Genomic DNA, 19991 nt, shown 5'->3' with positions numbered 1-19991 from the left:
TTTGTCCATGGAGTTATTGTTACATGCATGCATATTTTGTTCATGAATTCGAGGGTCTAATTATGTCTTCCATTTGTCGCCGGATCTAGATTTCTTTCTCTCTCCAACATCACGTTTCTTTTTCATCTTCTGTTTTCTAATTCAGCTTCTATTTCTCTATATTCTTCCATAAAGTTTCTATTTCTTTATTTGTCTTCCAGTAACATCAGCAACAGTTGTAGGGTTTTTGTTTTTTTTTTAATTCAGTTTCTCTTTCTCAATTCAGTTGGCGCGACAGGCGGCGATCGGCGAGGAGACTGGCAAAGCAAGAAGAAAGAAAAGGGAGAAGATTTTGGCAAACGGTGCAAGGGCCTCTAATTTATTTAGGGAATCTTCTAATTAAATTTGGTTACATTTCATCTTATGCCTTTTTTGTTCTGAATTTTCAGTTTTGGGATTTCCAAGCTCCATTCAAGAAGTCAGTTGGGCCTCCGAGAAGATCACCTCTAGATGGTAAATTTGATTGCAACTTCACCTTTATCACCTTTATTTTTCTTCTTCTTTTTCTTGATATGCATCCATTAGTGCGCTAACCTTTTTGTTGTTGCTTGATGGAAATAAGTTCTGTATGTGTGGTTCTTTGCAATTGTGCACGTAATTACAAAAAGTTATCCCATATAATGAAGTAGATTTGGTCAGTTATATGAGTGAAGTAGAAGTGAAGTAGAAGTCCTGGAATTCTTGCCATTGGTGATTATTTGAAAGTTATTTCTCTTTCTCTCTCTCTCTCTCTCTCTCTCTTCCGGCAGCTTCTTCCTTCAAGGTTTGCAGCTTCTTCTCAATCTTTAATGCTGGCAGATTCGCCCTTCAATGTCATTGCTTCTTTTCTACAAGCTTCTTGCTTTAAATTTGCAAACTTTGTGGTTCGTTGGAATTGAAAGAAGAGCAACATTATTGCTATCTTTATTTTATTGTTCTTTTGACATGTACTAAGGGCTTTGAGCATAATTATTGGTATCTTTTCTTTTTCCTCATTATATCTTGTGATTTTGTAATTTTGATACATCAATAAATTTTGTAATTTTGAAATAACAAATGGTAGATTCACCATTGTTCATGTCGTACTATGTTATTATATAATTGTATGATATAAATGTGTGTGTGTGTGTGTTTTTTTTCTTTTTTTTTCGATTTTTATATTTTGTATTATGTATTGTAAATTTGTATTTGTATTATACTATGTTCATATTTTGTACTCCCTCCGTCCACCAAAAATATGCCACAATTTCCTTTTTCGTCCGTCCACAAAAAATATGCCACTTCCATTTTTGGTAGTAGGGTCCACACAACTCCACTCACATTTAAAGTGGGACCCTTACTCCACTACCAACTTTACTCACATTTTCTTAAAACCCGTGCCGAAAGCAAAGTGGCATGTTTTTCGTGGACGGAGGGAGTATTTCACAAAAAAGAAAAATCCTATACATAAAAAAAATGCAAATGTTGATGCAGACGTCGAGGGTCGGACTGTCTTTGAGTTGTTTCGTAGCGAAGATAAGTCGCTGCAATTTTAGCGTTCACGTTATCTTGGTGTTGTAGGAGGGTGGGAGAGAAATTTTGATAAAAAGAAGTTGAAAATTTCTTAGAGAGAATGAAGATAGATAATATGATATTTATAGGCATGAGTGTGCTGCAAATTGACTCCAAAATGGCTAGATTTTAAATTTCAAATGTTATCTTGGACGCCACTTCTTGGAGCCTAAATTAATAGTTCCAGCTGTAAACAGCAAAAAAGAGCAATTTTATTGCATTAGCATGCAAATTTGACAACTTTTGTATTACACAGTAGATAAAAAATTTTCAAGATATCCAATGGATTATAAAATGTTGCTCTTGGCGGGAAATTAGCTGCTGCAGAAAGTGTGCATTCATAGTCTTTAAAGAGAGGGAATAAAGTAGTGTCAACAGCTGTAAACACTTTTCTCTCTTTAGCCAAAACTCTTTTGGCTTTGGATAATAAAATATATATAGATTATCCAATGCATAAAACAGATTAGATATGCATTGGGTTATAAGAAGTTGTTGTTGGTGGAAAAAAAAAATGTTGCTAAAAGTGTGCGTTAATAAATATTTCTTTAAATTATAGTCCTACTTCATTATATTGGACTTAACTCTCTCAATAAAATTCTATACTATTATTATTATTATTATTATTATTATTTATTACTAATTACTTATGAATAATTGGACCGTGCATCGCACGGGTAAAATACTAGTTAATTTCCAAAAGAGAGAATCAAGATAACGACAATGTGCAGACTTCAAATATAGATAAACACTGAAGCATCATTGCTTTTAGGAAGTCATCACGAGCTCTGACAATTCTTAATGTTTATCAAAATCAGTCAAAAAACAATTGTACAAAAAAATCAATACACCATGAATTAAGCAATTACAACATCGGCAAAAGCAAGACAGTGGGTACATTTAGGCCGTGTTTGATTTGTTTGTTGGTTTAAGCCCACTTAACGAAACCCAATATAAAGTAATACAGATTCGGCCGCTACGGTAAATGGGCCGTGTGTTTGATATACATCAGTAAACCTATTGTTATGGAATGCGCAGCGTTTGATATGATTTGGTAATTGCACGCCTATAAAATGATATGACCATATTATCCTCTTTATTTTTTGTTATTACCAAGCGTGTCCTTCAGAAACTCCCGCCGAGCAAACTCCCGCCGAGAATGCGAAGCGTCTCCAACTTCTCGAATTCTCGATATTATTTATACCCCCCAAACGCTGTAAATCTTCATATCTGCAAACACTGTTCATAAAGATTAGGATATCTTTTGAAGTGCGATGGCATCGGCGCAGCAAGGTAACTGATGGCGTGATATATTCTGCTTATTTCTGCATGTTGTTTCTGATTTTTTCCTCTGGTGATTTGCGCGAGTTTTTTTCGTTCATTCATGAGTTCTTTTTTGCGTCTCCAGATTCCTGATTGGCGTGATATATTTCTGCTTATTTTTGCATCGAGATGTACATTGATTGCCGCTGAGTTCTTTTCATTTTATTTGAGTTTTTTTCATCGACAGAACACTCTCATATTGATGGGAATTTTTTGTTTCAATTGGCATGTTTATTGGGAAAATAGAATGAACACTATGCAACTTATTTAATCTACGGGTCAAAATTTAAAATACCCACCTCCATAACTTATCTATCAAATCTACCCACCCTTATAAAATATCTATGAAAAATACGCACTTCATTGTAAAATATCATTCATACCCTTATACTATATCTATCTTAATACTTCATCTTATACATTAATCCGCGCTTTCAAAATTGGTATCAGAGCGGGTTTTTATGGAGGAATTATATTATATTTAATTTATTTTATAATTAACCTATGTGGGAGGAGACTCCATTAAAAATTTATGGATCCGGACGAGTGTCCGAGATGTCTTGTACACAGGATTTCTTTCCAATATTTGGAAAGAGAAAACAGTCGCCTTATAGGCGAATTACGAGTGTTTTGGCGAACCCTGGCGGTTCACATCACCGAAGACGAGGAGACTGTTCGTGAGATTATTACGAACATACAGGGATATCTTGATGCCCTACTGGAGATTGCCGAAGCCAAATCGGCAAATGAACGAGCCAGAGCCAACCTCCATCAATTACACATTTGATGGAACAGAAGGACAAGGCGAGAGCTGTCTACCCAACGTACCAGCCTATCAAGCCGGATTCTTCCGTAAATATTAAATTACGGGAAATCCAAAAGACGGTGGAATACTATGGCAACAAGCTATATGATCTACCACTGGATATGAGCCGGATGTCGATGAAACAAGAGGAAATCTTAATCCTCTTGCGAGATATTAAGATAAAGGTGGAGGAGATCGAAAGACGAAAATCATGTTCCGGAAAAATTCGGAATACATGGTCCAAAGATCAGACGTATCCTCGACCAGTTGATGCAGCACCCAAAAAGCTGCAGACAGAAGAAATAGCTCGGTTCTTGAGAGGGAAAAATCATGAATAACCTCGAAAGGATCGGACTAGAAGATCTACAAGAATTAGCAGAATCATTTGCTAATTTGAAGATGGTTGATCTAAAGATGAACCAAGGAGGTTTCGAGCCCAAAGTCGAAATGCCACGAGAAGAGCCATCCACATCTTCCAGGAGGGCTGAAGTTCATGACGAAGTAGGTAGCCTCCAACGAACCAGAAGACGGCGCAGACTACAGGAAACTCCTGTAGGAAAAGCCATACTCGAGCCAATCCATCCATATGGGTTAGTTTTCAATATTAACGAAGCAAGCTTCAAAAATTGGGAATCACTCATTGATGAATGGGCGTCTGCAATGAAGATCGTGGTTGCCACAGTGGAGTATGATAAAAATGAATTTATCAAAATCTTTGAGGCAAGTTTTGCTGGAATGGCAAAACAGTTTTGGGACAACATCAAAACTCACGAGAAGAACGAGCTGTTTGCCAAAGAATCGCCATAGGAGATTCTTGAAAAGGCAACGGAATATCTCAAAGTTCACTTTCTTGGAATGGGATTTTTTGAAGGTACGGGAGAAGAAAAGCGTATCAAATACCAACAAGCACTCAGCTTGAAGTTGGTAGTTCTGGAGCCAAAAGCTCTTGATGAATTTCTACGCTTATATGCCTTATATACATATATGGGGCTGGTCGATGATCAAATTGTCATGGATCTCTTCTTTTTGAAGTTTCCGAGTCCATGGAGAGAAATGTTCATCAACGATTACAAGTCACCCGGAGCATTCCCCATCGATAGTACATCAAGGAGAATGTCCTATGTCCATAAGAAGCTGTCAGAATGGTGTCAGCAAGCAAAAGTCCAGAGAGATCTCAAGAAATTGAGAAAAATCAACCAAAGAACTCTTTTGATCTGCGTCAATATTGATCTACCAACAGAAATAGGTGGAGAATTATTGTATCAAATGAATAAGACAAAGAAACATAGGTTCCAACCCTATGGAAGATAACCAAGAACCAGGCAAGGTTCTTGGAGACCCAGGACTATGTGGTCAAAGAAAAAGGCCCGATCTTACAAATCAGGCCAACGGAGCGGGCCATCGAGGAGCTGGTTTTCATCTCAAAAGCGAATCCCGGCGAGAAAAAACTTTCAGGCATACCCAGGCCAAATCAAATGAAAGTTTCAAAGATTGCAACTGCTGGACGTGCGGTGCAAAGGGGCATATTTCTACCAACTGCCCCGACAACGACAAAAGAGGGATGAAGAGATTCGAATCCACACCAGATATCGAAGATGCCATCTACAACCAAGAACTGATGCCGGTATATCGGTTCGAAGATATATCCTCTGATGAGAGTATATACGAGCAAGAAGAAGTCTTTAGCTCTGAAGATTCGGATACGACATATGGATCATCCGGAGACGAGTCGGACTAAGGAGGAGGACGAGGTTACCCACCTTCAGAAAGAGGATCAGGAAGGATTTATCAGTCATTTTCTGATTTCCCAAAAAGAGGTGGTGGATAAGCTCGTGAAAAAGCTCAATGATAAAACCATGGATGTACAAACATTCCAAGGGTTTTCAAGTGGCATAATGAATCAAGTTATACAAAGCTTGAGTCCATTCAAAAGGAAGCATCATGTCTTCTTCGGCACTACAAGTCGAGAGTTGGCGCTTCCAATAGAGATAACAAACAACTAGGTGGAGATCCAATTAGTTCCAGCCGAAGATGTGCGGAGGGATCTCAAGAAAATGAAGCCAGAAGTCGCTAAAACGATGAAATGGATTCATATGGGGCGATCCAATTGGTAATCAAGTCCGGACTTAAACCAGGGACGGATACACCAATTGATGTTGCAATTTGTGACAAAAGGGTCACAAATACAAAAGACTCAGTACTGGGAGCCTTCTCAGGTAATCTCTACGCCAAGAAGATTATAACCGAATTATATCCACAGATCGCTTATAATCTTCAAGATTCAGCCTTCAGTCGAGCCCTAATACTTTACCAAGACTACAAGAGGAAGGATCTATTGACAGGAGGAAATAGGCCATACTCGATTACATATCAAGTCTCGTATGCCCTATCGAATTCCCACCACACGGATTTATTTTCGAGAAAGAATTTTATTGAAGTCCCCGAAATATTCAAGGAAGTAGCCAAGGCGGTAAGCCTTGACCGAGTTAAAATTCCCATAATAAGGGAAATTGACATCAAAGTTGGAGATAAGCAGGTGCTGAAACATAATCAAAGTCTCAAATTGGGAGCACCAAGGCTATCGTTCCAAGGAGATAGGCTGACCTCAAGGCCTTTAGAAAAGAGTTTCTCTCACTCCTACGAGAGAAAGGCGATCCAGGAAACATCAGCTCTAAGCATAAGAGTGAAACTCAAATGCCCCGAAGGATGGAGAAATGTTTCCACAAAGATTGATACAACCGAAAGGAAAAATCAATTTCCTTGCAATACGTTGTATTATTTGGCAAATCCAGAAAGCAATCGATATATCGGAATTCTGGAGATTGGAGGCTTTGAAATCCAGATCGAAGGCAAAGCCGGGCAAGAAGCTAACGTCCTGATCTTAGGACGGAATTTCCTTGACAATTATCAACCATGGTCAGGGAAAGCAAGCGGAGTGGAGATCACAATCGGCGGGAAGCGGTTGCTGATCCAATGACGAGTCCATTCTTGATTTACATCTCTGTGGGGATGTTATACGAGAAATTCAAAGTAGAATATTTTGCTGCTTATATTGATTCAGGAGCAGGAATCTGTACAGCAAAACGAGGAGTCTTTCCAACAGAAATGGAAGAAGAACTGCCTCGAATTGCGGGAAGAGATTTCTCAAAGAAGATTTTACTCTTATCAAAAGGAGTAAAACAGACAGAAATATTGATCGGCGGAGCAGGTCAAACACCTTGGTACAAGGTTAAGACTCCACTTATCTATTTCCATGATACAGGAGCAGATATTTTGTTCGGCAACAATTTTCTGCAAACCTACAAGAGGTATACACAGGACAATGAGGCCAGGCGGCTTGTGTTCACAACCAATTGTGACCACAAAATTATTGTGCAAAGGCTCGAAGGAGCTTTTAATCGTTCGATGCCAGTCAAATTCCGCAGCAAGCGTGGTGATGATGGCAGACTCCGGAGACCACAAATGAAGGATCAACGGAGATTCAGAGATGTTCTGCTCAAATGCAGGGTCGAGGGATTCCCAGATCTCTCCGAGGAAGAGGCACAGATCCTCAAAGCTTCCTTGATATCACACAAAGATATTAGGAAGGAAGAACATGTGTCCATAGCCGACGTCAAAAGGAGAATCCAGAAGTGTTATCATGAGGATCCTTTGGCATGGTGGGACAAGAACCAGCTTAAAGCCACCTTGAAAGTTAAAACTGGAAAGGAGCATGAGTTCGTAAGGTTCAGACCTATCCTGATGAACACTCAAGATCAGCAGGATATGAGGAGTATAATCAAGGAACATTTTGATTTGAAGCTGATCAAACCAGGGAATTCGCCTTACAGCAGTCCTGAATTTCTGGTGAGAAATCATGGGGAGATCAAGCGAGGAAAACCAAGATTGGTCATTAATTACAAAGGGATTAATGACATTCTTGAGTTCGATGGGTATTTCATCCCAAGCAGAGAACACCTTATCAACTGCATCAGAAGTGCAAAGGTATTCTCAAAGTTTTATTGCAAATCAGGGTTTTACCAGATTCGCATGGAGGAAGGGATTAAGAAGTTCACAACCTTCTTAACTCCACAAGGACACTATGTCTGGAATGTCATGCCAATGGGGCTAGCCAACGCGCCTCAGATATTCCAAAGAAAGATGGATAATCTTTTCAAATATTATTCTTCATTCATGTTTGTTTATATTGATGATATTCTTATTGCATCAAAAAACATTCATGAGCATGTCAGGCATCTGGAGATCTTTGCAGATGTTTGTCAACATGAAGGACTAGTGCTGTCTGAAAAGAAGGCAGTCGTGGCAACTCAGAAGATGGAGTTTCTGGGAATTGAGATCGATGAGTCTGGAATAATTCTACAAGATCATATTGTAGAAAAGGTCCAGAAATTCCCAGAAGATCTCAAGGAAAAGAAGCAGCTTCAAAGTTTCCTTGGAGTTGTTAACTTTGCAGGAATGTTCATCAAGAACCTTGCAGAGCATAGGAGAATCTTCAGTCCACTACTGAAGAAAGATGTTCCATTCATATTGAAGGAGGAGCATCACGAGGGGATGAAGAAGCTAAAAGAGATTTGCAAAAATCTCCCAAAGCTTTCAATACCACAAGATGAGGACGAACTAGTCCTATACACAGATGCGAGTGATTTCTGGTGGGCAGCCGTGCTTACTAAAATCACCCCTTATGGAGAGGAACCATGCAGATACTGTAGCGGTCTCTTTTCTGACAGTGAGGCTGTGCGATGGCACATCAACGAGAAAGAATTCTACGCAGTTAGGAAGGCGTTCAAAAAATGGCCGTTATTTCTACTTGCTAAGAAATTCGTTTTGAAAGTCGATAACACTAATGTTAAGGCTTTCTTAACCAAGAAAATAGAATCTAAACTTGAAAAGGCTAGATTACTTAGATGGCAAGCTGAATGCCAATATTATGATTTTGATATTGTCATTTTAAAATCTGATGAGAATGTTCTTGCAGATTTCTTGACAAGGGATGGAGCCAACTGAGGTTGACGTCATCATCATAACCCAGAGGCAGCTCCAAGATAATATGGAGATGCTACAACAAGAATGGCAAGAGTATGTACTCCATGCCAAACATGCTAGAAGGATGCAGAAGGCTGATGAAGCCAAAGTATCTGACCGTATACAAGCATGTATCAAGGAGATGATAAATCTTCATGATGCAATCCACAAGCCGCTCCTGCGCGGGATTAGGGCTCCCCTGATCGAACCAGGCATTACCGTACCGGACGGATTACCGATAGCAGGGGATTCAAGTACCCCTAGCACAAGTTCTGAGGCTAAGGTGTCAAAACCGGATCCTCAAGAAAAAGATGTTGCTAAGGCTTCACCGCCCGAACCAACATGTCAACCCTCCACCTCTGGGGTAAAAGAGGGAGAGATCAGCCTTAGGCCGGAGACAGGCAAATCTAAGGTTGATACTAATTTTGTTGAAATGTCTCCTTCTTGGCAGCTGTATCAGAGCAGATGGGAGAAACTCAACACAAGGAAAGGCATTAACCCGGGTAATTGCCAGGTTGATGTCGGAGGAAAATATCTGCGGATGACCACCGGCGCCCATCCCCAGGATGTTAAGGAATGGTATGAGTTTGGAGCTCTGGCTTCAGTTTATACCATATCTCCAGCATTTACCGAGATTAAGGGTCTACCAAAATGGATCCAAGAAACGGTGTATGATGCTTGGGCGAACAACGAGTCCCTCAAACGAGGGGATGTTTTGGAGCTATACTTCTTCAGTGCAGCACCAGAACCAGTAGGGAAGGGGAACCACGAAGCTTTCCATTTCATAAAGCTTCGAAGACCCGACAATCAGGCCTTGAACCGAATCAAGGCCCCTGATTATCAGTCATCAATCGTCGCCACATACAAGGAGGATCAAATCTCCACCAGACGAGCATGGGGATTGTGGGTCTGTCTCACGGAGATGGACAAAGTCAAGTCCAGATTTAAGTTCTTCCAGAATTCAAGTCTGGGATCGTTCTTGTTAAACACTATGACGGGAACCACCACCAAATTTGCCGAGAAGGCCTTTGAAGAAAAAAGGCTGACACTGTGGCAAAATAAGATCGCGGGCAGCAAGGAGACTCGTCGCAAGTTCTGCAATATGGATCACATGGGTCATTGGAACGAGCATATCTGCGCAGAATGTCCAACGCAGAAGGAACCGGAGTTCGGAAAGGGTTTCCTCCCAAAGCCTGATCGAAGGAGATTCCGGTCTGATGAACATGAGGAGTACAAAGCTCCACGTGGAAGGGCACCTCGGGCACCAAAAAAGTAAGATGCCCGACAGAAAAAAAGGAGTCATGTGACTCACAACAAGAATCCCACTCACCAAAAAGAAAACGACAAAGGTGAGTGGGTTATTATGTAGACGGACCACTCACCAAAAGCAGAAGTGAGTGGAGGAGAAAAGTAGCAGGCCCCTCCTACAACATTATCAGCTAAATAATGGAGTAAGGGACCACGGAAGCATGTGAAGATACAGCTGGTGTTGGCAATTATTGTCGACAAAAGAAGATGGAGGTCACCATCTAAGGAGCTGGTGTTGACAATTATTGTCGACAAAGGAAGGTGGAGGTCACCATCCAAGGTAGCTGGCCACGAGGAAGGAATCCGATGCCAACTACCAAGCAATTATAGGGGGCATCAGACCTCTATAAAACCCCGAGCTCTGGAGAGGAAGAGATATCGAAAAAAAAATCATCACAACTTCACACAACACACTCTCTCTCTAGAATTCTATCTTTGTAATATTTATATTTTAGTTTTAGTTTTATAAGTTCTAGTTTTTTTTAATTTTATGTACACAAGTATTATCTACTAATGAGTAGCTAGACAAGTTTGTCTCCTCCCTGAGGGAGATTTTATGAAATAAATTAAATATTTTATAATTCCTCTATAAACATTTTGTTTTTGCTCAATTTTCCGGATTAGTTGAAAATTTTTCTTTTCATTTATCAACAAAGTATTCGACGTTGGAACTTAGTGAAGGAGGAAGGTTGCAACCATCTCTTGCGAGTGCGTGGTTGGACGGAGCCTGGGGGCAGACGGTCTGTAAAACGCAACAAGAAACTGACTTCTGAAGAAGACCATTCGGCGAAAGGTATAATGTTGATTTATGGTTAGAATTATTTTGAATTGTTACGGAAGCATGTTGAGCCTGATAAGTCTTCACCGACTATTTCTAATTTGAACATGGAATTGTATTATGATGAATTTGTAGAGGATTTGTTAAAGGGTAGTTTTGTCATTAATTATGAGTTGGATATGGTTGATATGTGTTTTATGAAAGTGGGTATTTTTGATAGATATATTATAGAAGTGGGTATTAAAAACCATTTGCCCTAATCTAAAATACTCAAAATCATTTACGTGAATATTAAAATATCATAATATTGTGAATAATAATTGGTGTCAATATATTAAACTACCCACTTTCATATAACAAAATTAAAATTTATCCACTCAAATAAAAACTTTAAAAATACCCACTTTTTATATTAAATGACTAAATTGCCCCTAAGATAAAAGTTAAAAAAATACCCACATTTCACTCTCTCCTCTCCGTCTCTCTCTCTCGGTCGCTCTGTTCTCTCTCTCTCTCGCCAGTAGCTGCACGGCGGTGGTGGCGTCGAAGCTGACGGCGACTCACAGTCCCAAGCTTCGGCGGGAGATGAGTGGAGGAAGACGGCGTCGGCGACTTGGCGGTGGCGTCATAGATGGCTTGACAGAACCATCTCGATCCGCCGGCAAAGGACGCCGCCATGCGCACCATCGACTTATAATCAGATCTAATTCTGAATATAATCAGATCTCCGCCGCCACTCGACTTCTCAGAGCAATCTCCGACGCTCAGGAGATCGGCGCAGCAGATGACTCCGGCGAAATTTCGAATTTGTATTTTTCAATTTTGTATAAAAATTGGGGAAATTAGTTAGAATGAATGGTTGTTAATTGGGGAAATTGGAGTGGATGGTTGATTTCTAGAGTCGGCTTGATTCGCCCTTTCTCAGTCACCGATTTTCCATAAACAGAGTTATTGAGAGAGAGAGAGAGAGAGAGAGAGAGAGAGAGAGCTGCAATTCTATTGATTACCATTTTAGCGTTTACTTGTTTTCAATTAGCGGAGGAGAGGCCTGACATTAAAGAGGCAGCACAGCAGATTGAGGAGGTGAGAGAGAGAGATACAGTTTGAATTTAATTAGAGCTAATTGATTAAGAAATTAATTAAAATCGCGCAATTTTGTACAAATGTTCTTGAATTCACAACCAAGTTTATAAATTCACAACTGAATTATCGGCGTTGGTTGTGAATTCACAATTGAAATAGTGTTGATTGTGAATTCAAGTTTTATTGGTTGTGAATTCACAACTTGAAAAAATGTTGGTTGTGAATTCAAATTTTATCGGTTGTGAATTCACAACTTGAAATAGTGTGGGTTGTGAATTCACGCGAATTCACAACTAACACTATTTATAGTTGTGAATTCAAACTTTAAAACTTGAATTCACAACCAATACTTGTTATTCAGTTGTGAATTCGAGTTTTAAAGCTTGAATTCACAACCAAAATTTATTTTGGTTGTGAATTCACTGGTTGTGAATTCGTGGGTATTTGCAAAAATTTTATATGTAAGGGTAAAATGGTAAATGTGAGTATTTTTTTAAGTTTTTATATTAGTGGGTAAATTTTATTTTTACTATATAAAAGTGGCTATTTTCAAAATACACCCTAATAATTACATATAAACTTTCAATTTAATATCCGTCAAATATTGAGCAGCAAAATCGTTAATTCTTACTTTGCACTGACTTGGCAAAATCAATCCACTTGGCATTTAACGGACATCCACATCATGTATCTTTAAAAAAACTCATAATAATTAACTTTATTAAAAAGCTTGAAAAATCAAATTAATTAGGGTTCTGTTCGAATCAATATTTTATTTTGTTAAAAAAGAGAAAAATGATACTTCCTCCGTCCCGTGCCGAAGTTAAGGCATTTCTTTTGAGCACTGAATTAAGGGGATTAGGGGTGGGAATTTCGGGATCGGGTAATCGGGTACCCGATACCCGACCCGAAAAAATCGGGTATCGGGTACCCTATACCCGAAAAATTCGGGATCGGGGTCGGGGTCGGGTATTTAAGGTGTGAAAAAATCGGGTATCGGGTATACCCGATCGGGTATCGGGTATACCCGAATTACCCGATTTTTTAATTAATAGTATATTTTAAATTACTCCCAAATGGGCCAAATCAATCCCAGCCCATTTCCCATTTCAAAGTATCGGGTATCGGCCCGTTCCCATTCCCATTTTAACCCCCAGCCCCAAGTAATCCCCAATTCCATCAATTCATCCCTCGATTCCCTCCCAATTCCCAAATCAATTCATCCCTCCCAATCAATTCATCCCTCCGAACTTCAGAAATCCCTCCTGTCTCCGGCGAGTCGGCGACCCAGCGTGCCCCTAGCCCACCCGCCGTCGCCCAGACCAGAGTCGGCGACCAAGCGGCGCTCCTCGCCCACCCGCCGTCGCCCAGACCAGAGCCTGCCGCCAGTGGGGAGCTCGCTCCCAGTCCCGCCGCCGCGCCGCTTGTGGAGCTGCCGCGCTTGTCGCCAGTGGAGCAGCAGCCGAGCTTGTCGCCAGTGGAGCTCCGACTTCTTCTTCTTCTTTTTCTAATCTTCTCTTTTTTTTTTTTTTAAAATACAGATTTCCTATGTCAATGTTGAATTTGCTGCTTTGAATTTGGTCAATGTTGAATTTGCTGCTTTGAATTTGGTCATTTTCTTCATGTGAATTTGCTGATGCCCTGCTACTGCCTTGAATTTGCTCCTTGTTATTTGTTGGTTTAGGGAAAGCCGAATTTCAGAAAAATTAACACTTTTGATCGGGTAATTTAGGGTACCCGAATACCCGACTCGGGTACCCGAGTCGGGTATTAGGGTACCCGATTTCAAATTCGGGTTCGGGTTCGGGTAGCAAGTTTAGGGTATTTTCGGGTTCGGGTACCCGATTTTTTCGGGTAGGGTACCCGAACCCGACCCGATTCCCAGCCCTGAAGGAGATGGTATTTAGTTATTTAAGTGTGTTTGTAAATTTGTGGTTAAGTGATTATTTATATAATTAGGAGTATTTTTTAAATTTTTATTAAATCAAAAAATAAATTAATTAGTTTGAAATTTATTTTTATTTATAATTGAATTATATTTATTCACAATTAATTAATTTTAAAATTTTAAATTAATTATTTATTTATAAATTTAATTAATTTTGAAAAAATATTTATTTATTTATTTCGAAATTAATTTATTTCTTAAAATAATTTATAAATATTTGAAATTATTTTATTAATTTTGAAAGTAATTTATTTAATTATTTGAAATTATTAGAAAATAATTTATTTATTAATTGGGTTAATTAACAAAAAATAGGGGATATAATTAGTTTTGTTAATTAAAGCTTTAAAGTACTTAATTTTTGCTAAAAAAAGAAACGACTCAACTACGTTTGGACGATCCAAAAGAGAATACGATTCAACTTTGTTGAGACGGACGGAGTATTTATATAAAGTCATTCTCATGTGAAAGATATTTAATTTATATTTTAGAATTCAAGCTTTTTTTATAAAAATTTTTTATCTTCGATTTGTATTTCAAAAAATACATATGGGTGTCATTGGGTGCTAAGTGGACCGATTTTGCAAGATTAGGAAGAACAAACTATTTTATAACTCAACATTTAGTTAATTAAGATCCAAAATTTGAAATTTAACATAATTAGAGGTAAATATCACTTTAAATCTCAAATTATTTGTGCACTATTAATAATATTTGAACTATACTCTGAAAAAATAAACATATTTTATACTATCAAAAATATTTTTTTAAACCTTAAACTATCAATTTTGTACCAATTATATCCTTTTTTGGTATGAAAATTTGACGTGGCTAGTTGGATGCCAAGATGTATTTAGAATTATTCATTTTTTACATATATTGTACAAAACGACATCATTACATACCTTAGTAATGTAATCCGGAGTCGGTAAATCACATTTTCCTGTGAAGGAATATTAAATTGAATTAATACTCGATTGCCCGATGATCGTTTCTTGGATTATTATTAATTCATCATACAACGATTAAATCCTAACATGCTCCTATGAAATTAACAGCTGCACACAGGTGTTAGGAAAACTTACTTGAGAATCGGATGCACAAACGGTTGATGATCGCGTCGAAAGATTCTGACTCCAGCTCTGATCTTCTCGACTGTATCCCGCTCAATTCCCAACGTTGGATGGACAACGAGCTATGGAAAATCCCAAGACAGAAAAGCCTCACACGTTTCCTACGCCTCCCTCTGCTCTCAAAACCCTAATTTTTATCAGTGTATTTTCCTGAGAGCTGACAGCTGTATTTAATAATACAGAAAAGGGGAGGAGGCGCCGCTTTCTTAGTGAGGGCCGAAAATTATGTCTTCATGGGCTAGGAGACATTGGGCCAGCCCAGGGACCAGATACAAGGAATAAAGATGGGCCTCAAATAAATTAATTTATCCATGGTCAGCCCAGACCATAATTAATTTATAAATATCAGTTCATTCCACTAGAGAACCGATACTGACTTACCCCTTTATTGCCGGTGATGAGTCGGGGCTTGTATTTAGACTTATTAAATCTCCGTATTTAAAATATCTGACATCCATTAATTAATTAGAGCTCTGACAGCTTAAATTAATTAATCTCTTAATAATTCCTTAAGCAGTACCACTCAATCTTTATTATTACGCCTGAACTTAATCAACCTGCAGGGTTTAGCGTAATAAACCTTATTGAGCTCCTTAAGGGGATGTCATTATCCTATACCGGATACGGGTACTAATACAGATAATCAGATATCATATATTAACCGATATCACCCAAGATACAGAGTACTCGAGTTAGTATATAACTTTCACCCATAGTAAGTCAAAGTGATATACGAGTTAACATATATATCTGAATACTTATTAGTATTAAGATTTATAAGTCACCGAGATCTTGATTCTTCACTTAAGTCAGATAGAAGAATACATCTCAAACTGTGGTCCTATCAATACGTAATGACGTACCAGTATAGACAAGTAGCCAAGACAAACTACTTCCATCTATACTGCAGCCTAAACCAATAACTTGTCCTAGAGTTATTTCGGCTGTGATCATATTATATCTCTTAAGGTTATTCCAATTATATGGTCTTCTGTGATCTACAACACACCATATAATCTACTTATACAGAGATAAAGAACATACATATGCAATCATGAACACAATCAGATAGGAGATAAGAATAGTGAATACAGGAACCATTGTATACAAGCATAAAGTTCTTGCTTTCAGTATACAAATCCAACAATCTCCCACTTATACTAAAGCAAAACTTTTAGTATACAATGTGTCTAAATACTAGCTATTACAAAAACTTCACTTCATCTCTCCCACTTATAGTGAAAGTTTTTCTCTAAGTGGGTGGCATCAACCGCAAACCCATCCCTCGAGCATGCTTCTCATAGGTCTTTTGCGGTAAGCTTTTCGTGAAAGGATCAGCTAGGTTCTCCAATGTGTCAATCTTCTCAACTAGCACATCTCCTCTGTTTACGATTTCTCGTATGATGTGGTACTTTCTCTCTATGTGTTTGGACGCCTTGTGGCTCCTGGGTTCCTTAGAATTTGCCACTGCACCCGAGTTATCACAATAAATTATGATACTCTTAGGCAAATTAGGGACCACTCCTAGATCCAAGAGGTAGTTCCGGAACCATACAGCCTCCTTAGCAGCTTCCGAAGCAGCTACATATTCGGCTTCCATGGTGGAGTCTGCAATGCACTTCTGCTTTGCACTCCGCCACGATACGGCTCCACCTCCCAAGGTAAACACATAACCAGAGGTAGATCTCTTCTCATCACAGTCAGCCTGGAAATCCGAATCGGTGTAACCCAAAGGAAATAGACTGTCTGACTGGTAAACTAGCCTATAATCTCGAGTCCGTTTCAGGTACTTGAGAATGTGCTTTACCGCAGTCCAGTGTCCTGGTCCAGGGTTCGACTGATATCTTGCAACCATGCCAACGACATAGCAAATATCAGGTCTCGTGCATAGCATCGCATACATGAGGCTACCTACGGCGGAAGCATAGGGTATCTTCCTCATCTCCTCAACCTCACTAGGTGTCTTAGGACACATGTCCTTAGACAGAGGAATGCCATGTCTAAAAGGTAGCAAGCCTTTCTTGGCATTTTGCATGCTAAAACGAGCAATCACAGTATCAATGTAAGACGCTTGAGATAAGCTCAACATCCTTTTCTGGCGATCACGAACGACCTTGATCCCCAGGATGTACGCTGCATCTCCTAAGTCTTTCATTTGAAACTGTTCGGATAACCACTTCTTTATGTCCGATAATAGCTCAACATTGTTGCCAATGAGGAGGATATCATCTACATAAAGTGCAAGGAAAACCACGTCACCATTGGCATCTAAACGGTACACGCAACTTTCGTTCTCACAACGAGTGAATCCATAGGATTTAATGACCTCGTCAAAATGTTTGTTCCATGACCTCGAAGCTTGCTTAAGTCCATAAATGGACTTCTTAAGCTTCCACACAAGATGCTCTTCACCCTTCTTCACAAACCCTTCAGGTTGCTGCATATAGATGTCCCTTCCTTCTTCAAGGAAACCGTTTAAGAAAGCGGTCTTGACATCCATTTGCCAAATCTCAAGGTTCATGTGGGCTGCTATGGCAAGGAGTATTCGGATAGACTTGAGCATGGCAACCGGCGAAAAGGTCTCATCATAATCTATACCCTGTTCCTGGGTATAACCTTTCGCCACCAGTCTAGCTTTAAAAGCTGCGACTTCGCCATCCGAATCTCTCTTTCTCTTGTATACCCATCTACTACCTATAGCTAAAAAGCCATCTGGTAGTTCGGTCTTCTCGTATACATCCATAGCACCCATGAATTCTATCTCAGAAACCATGGCCTCGTACCAAGAATCTGCATCTTGATCTTTCATCGCTTGTCTATAGTTATCAGGGTCGACATCCTTTTGTTCATCAACAGGAAGTAGATCCGAAGATTCTCCCAAGAACATAAATCGATCAGATTGAACTACAACCCTCCCACTACGACGAAGCGGTGGTGGTACAGCTGTGACAATGGTTTGTGCAGTGTCCTATGGTGCATTCACTTGCACACTTGGCTGGGGTGATGGATTCGCCTGTCCACTGCCTTCGATTTCTTGAAGGACAATCTCGGACTTAGACTTGTGGTTATCTATATAATCCTGTTCCAAGAATCGTGCGTTGGTGCTAACAACCACTTTCTGATCCTTAGGATTATAAAAATAACCACCTCTCGTTCCCTTAGGATATCCTATAAACAGCATTAATTCGCATCTAGGTTCCAATTTCTTCGCTTCCTTGTCTAGCACGTATGCAGGACAACCCCATATCTTTATATGGTACAGGCTGGGCTGACGCCCTGACCATAACTCGATAGGAGTTTTAGGAACCGATTTGGACGGTACCTGATTCAGCAAATAAACCGCTGTTTCCAAGGCATATCCCCAAAACGAGATAGGCAACGATGCATAGCTCATCATAGATCGTACCATTTCCATAAGAGTTCTGTTTCTTCTCTCCGCTACACCATTATGTTGGGGAGTACCCGGTGCAGTCAATTGGGATGTAATCCCTGAATCTGACAAGTACTGCAAGAACTCGTTCCCGAGGTATTCGCCACCGCGATCAGACCGCAATGACTTGATAGATTTACCCAATCTCTTCTCCACTTCCGCCTTGAATTCTTTGAATTTCTCAAAGCATTCAGACTTGCGTTGAAGTAGGTAAATATACCCATATCTTGAGTAATCGTCAATGAAAGTGACGAAATACTCATACCATCCACGAGCCTTTGTGGACATCGGTCCACATAAGTCAGAGTGAATCAATTCTAACACATGCGAGGCCCTATTCCCCTTTGCCTTAAAAGGTCTTGCCGTCATCTTTCCCTCTATACAGGATTCGCAGGTTCTAAATGGAACAGCTTGAAAGTCTTTCAAGACTCCATTTGAAACGAGCCTTTGGATCCTATTTAGATTGATGTGGCCTAACCTTAGGTGCCACGCATGTGTATATTGTTCATGAGAATAATACTTCCTCTTATTCGGATTTGGAAGAATTTGTGATGTAGATGCAACATGGACAGAGTTATTCATTGGACATGTGATAGTATAGAGAGAGTTGTTCAAAATTCCAGAACAAATAATCTTGTTATCTCTCATGATAGAGACACCCCCATCAAAAGTAACAGAATATCCATTCAAAAACAATTTTGAAACAGAAATTATGTTCCGCCGAAACTCCGGCACATATAAAATATCTCTCAAAACTAAAATGTCATCACCAAAACATAAAGATAAATCTCCAATAGCAACAGCTGCGACCTTCGACGCATTGCCCATGGAGATGGTGATCTCATCACTTGCTAGCTCCCTTGTTGGCTTGAAGCCCTGCAAGGTGTAACAAACATGGTCAGTTGCCCCCGTATCCACTACCCACGAATGAGTAGAAAACGAAGCTAAACATGTCTCAGTTACTAAAACTTGTGACGTACCTTGTCCCTTTGCCTTGAGCACTGGACAATCTTTCTTCCAATGCCCAACCTTGCCGCACTTGAAGCACTTTCCCTTGGCCGTTGGCTTGATCACGCCGCCGGTAGGGCCATCTGCTTTGGCTTTACCGCTCCCACTAGCCTCATTATCATGCTTGCCCTTTGGACCTTTCCACTTCTTTTTCCCGCCTTTCGACGAAGAAGTAGATCCCTTGGCAGCAACAAGGACCTCTTTCCCACGGCCCATCACTCCCTCTGCCGCAACTAGAGCATTCAATAACTCATTAAGAGTGTAGTTGACTTTGCTCATAACGACATTGAGACGGAAGTTCTCAAAGGTCTTGGGGAGAGTATTGATGATGATATCGACCTTGGCTTCGCCCTCGATACCCCCTCCTAGCAGATCAAGCCTGTCAAACAAATTTGTCATATGCATGACATGATCGTGCACAGAACTGCCTTCGCTCATCTTACAAGATAAGATTTCTCTCATCGAGTTAAAGCGAGCAGACCTCTCTGACTCCCCATAAACCTCCAAGAGGTTTAACATGATGGTCGCCGCATCATCCATGCCCTGATGCTGGAGTTGCAAAGTTTGCGACATAGTCATCATAATAT

General features: G+C 39.8%; 1 long non-coding RNA gene across 1 annotated transcript; it reads left to right on the top strand.

Annotated features, from left to right (window-relative positions):
• The first annotated feature begins 73 nt into the window (after positions 1–73).
• On the top strand, positions 74–1016 carry LOC130994713 (uncharacterized). The gene is made up of 2 exons (XR_009091891.1): positions 74–341; positions 429–1016. It is a non-coding gene; the product is annotated as an uncharacterized LOC130994713 (long non-coding RNA).
• The last annotated feature ends 18975 nt before the right edge of the window (positions 1017–19991 follow it).

This window comes from Salvia miltiorrhiza, chromosome 7, assembly GCF_028751815.1.
Source record: "Salvia miltiorrhiza cultivar Shanhuang (shh) chromosome 7, IMPLAD_Smil_shh, whole genome shotgun sequence".
Taxonomy (NCBI): Eukaryota; Viridiplantae; Streptophyta; class Magnoliopsida; order Lamiales; family Lamiaceae; genus Salvia; species Salvia miltiorrhiza.
This window is presented reverse-complemented; position numbering and strand designations above follow the sequence as displayed.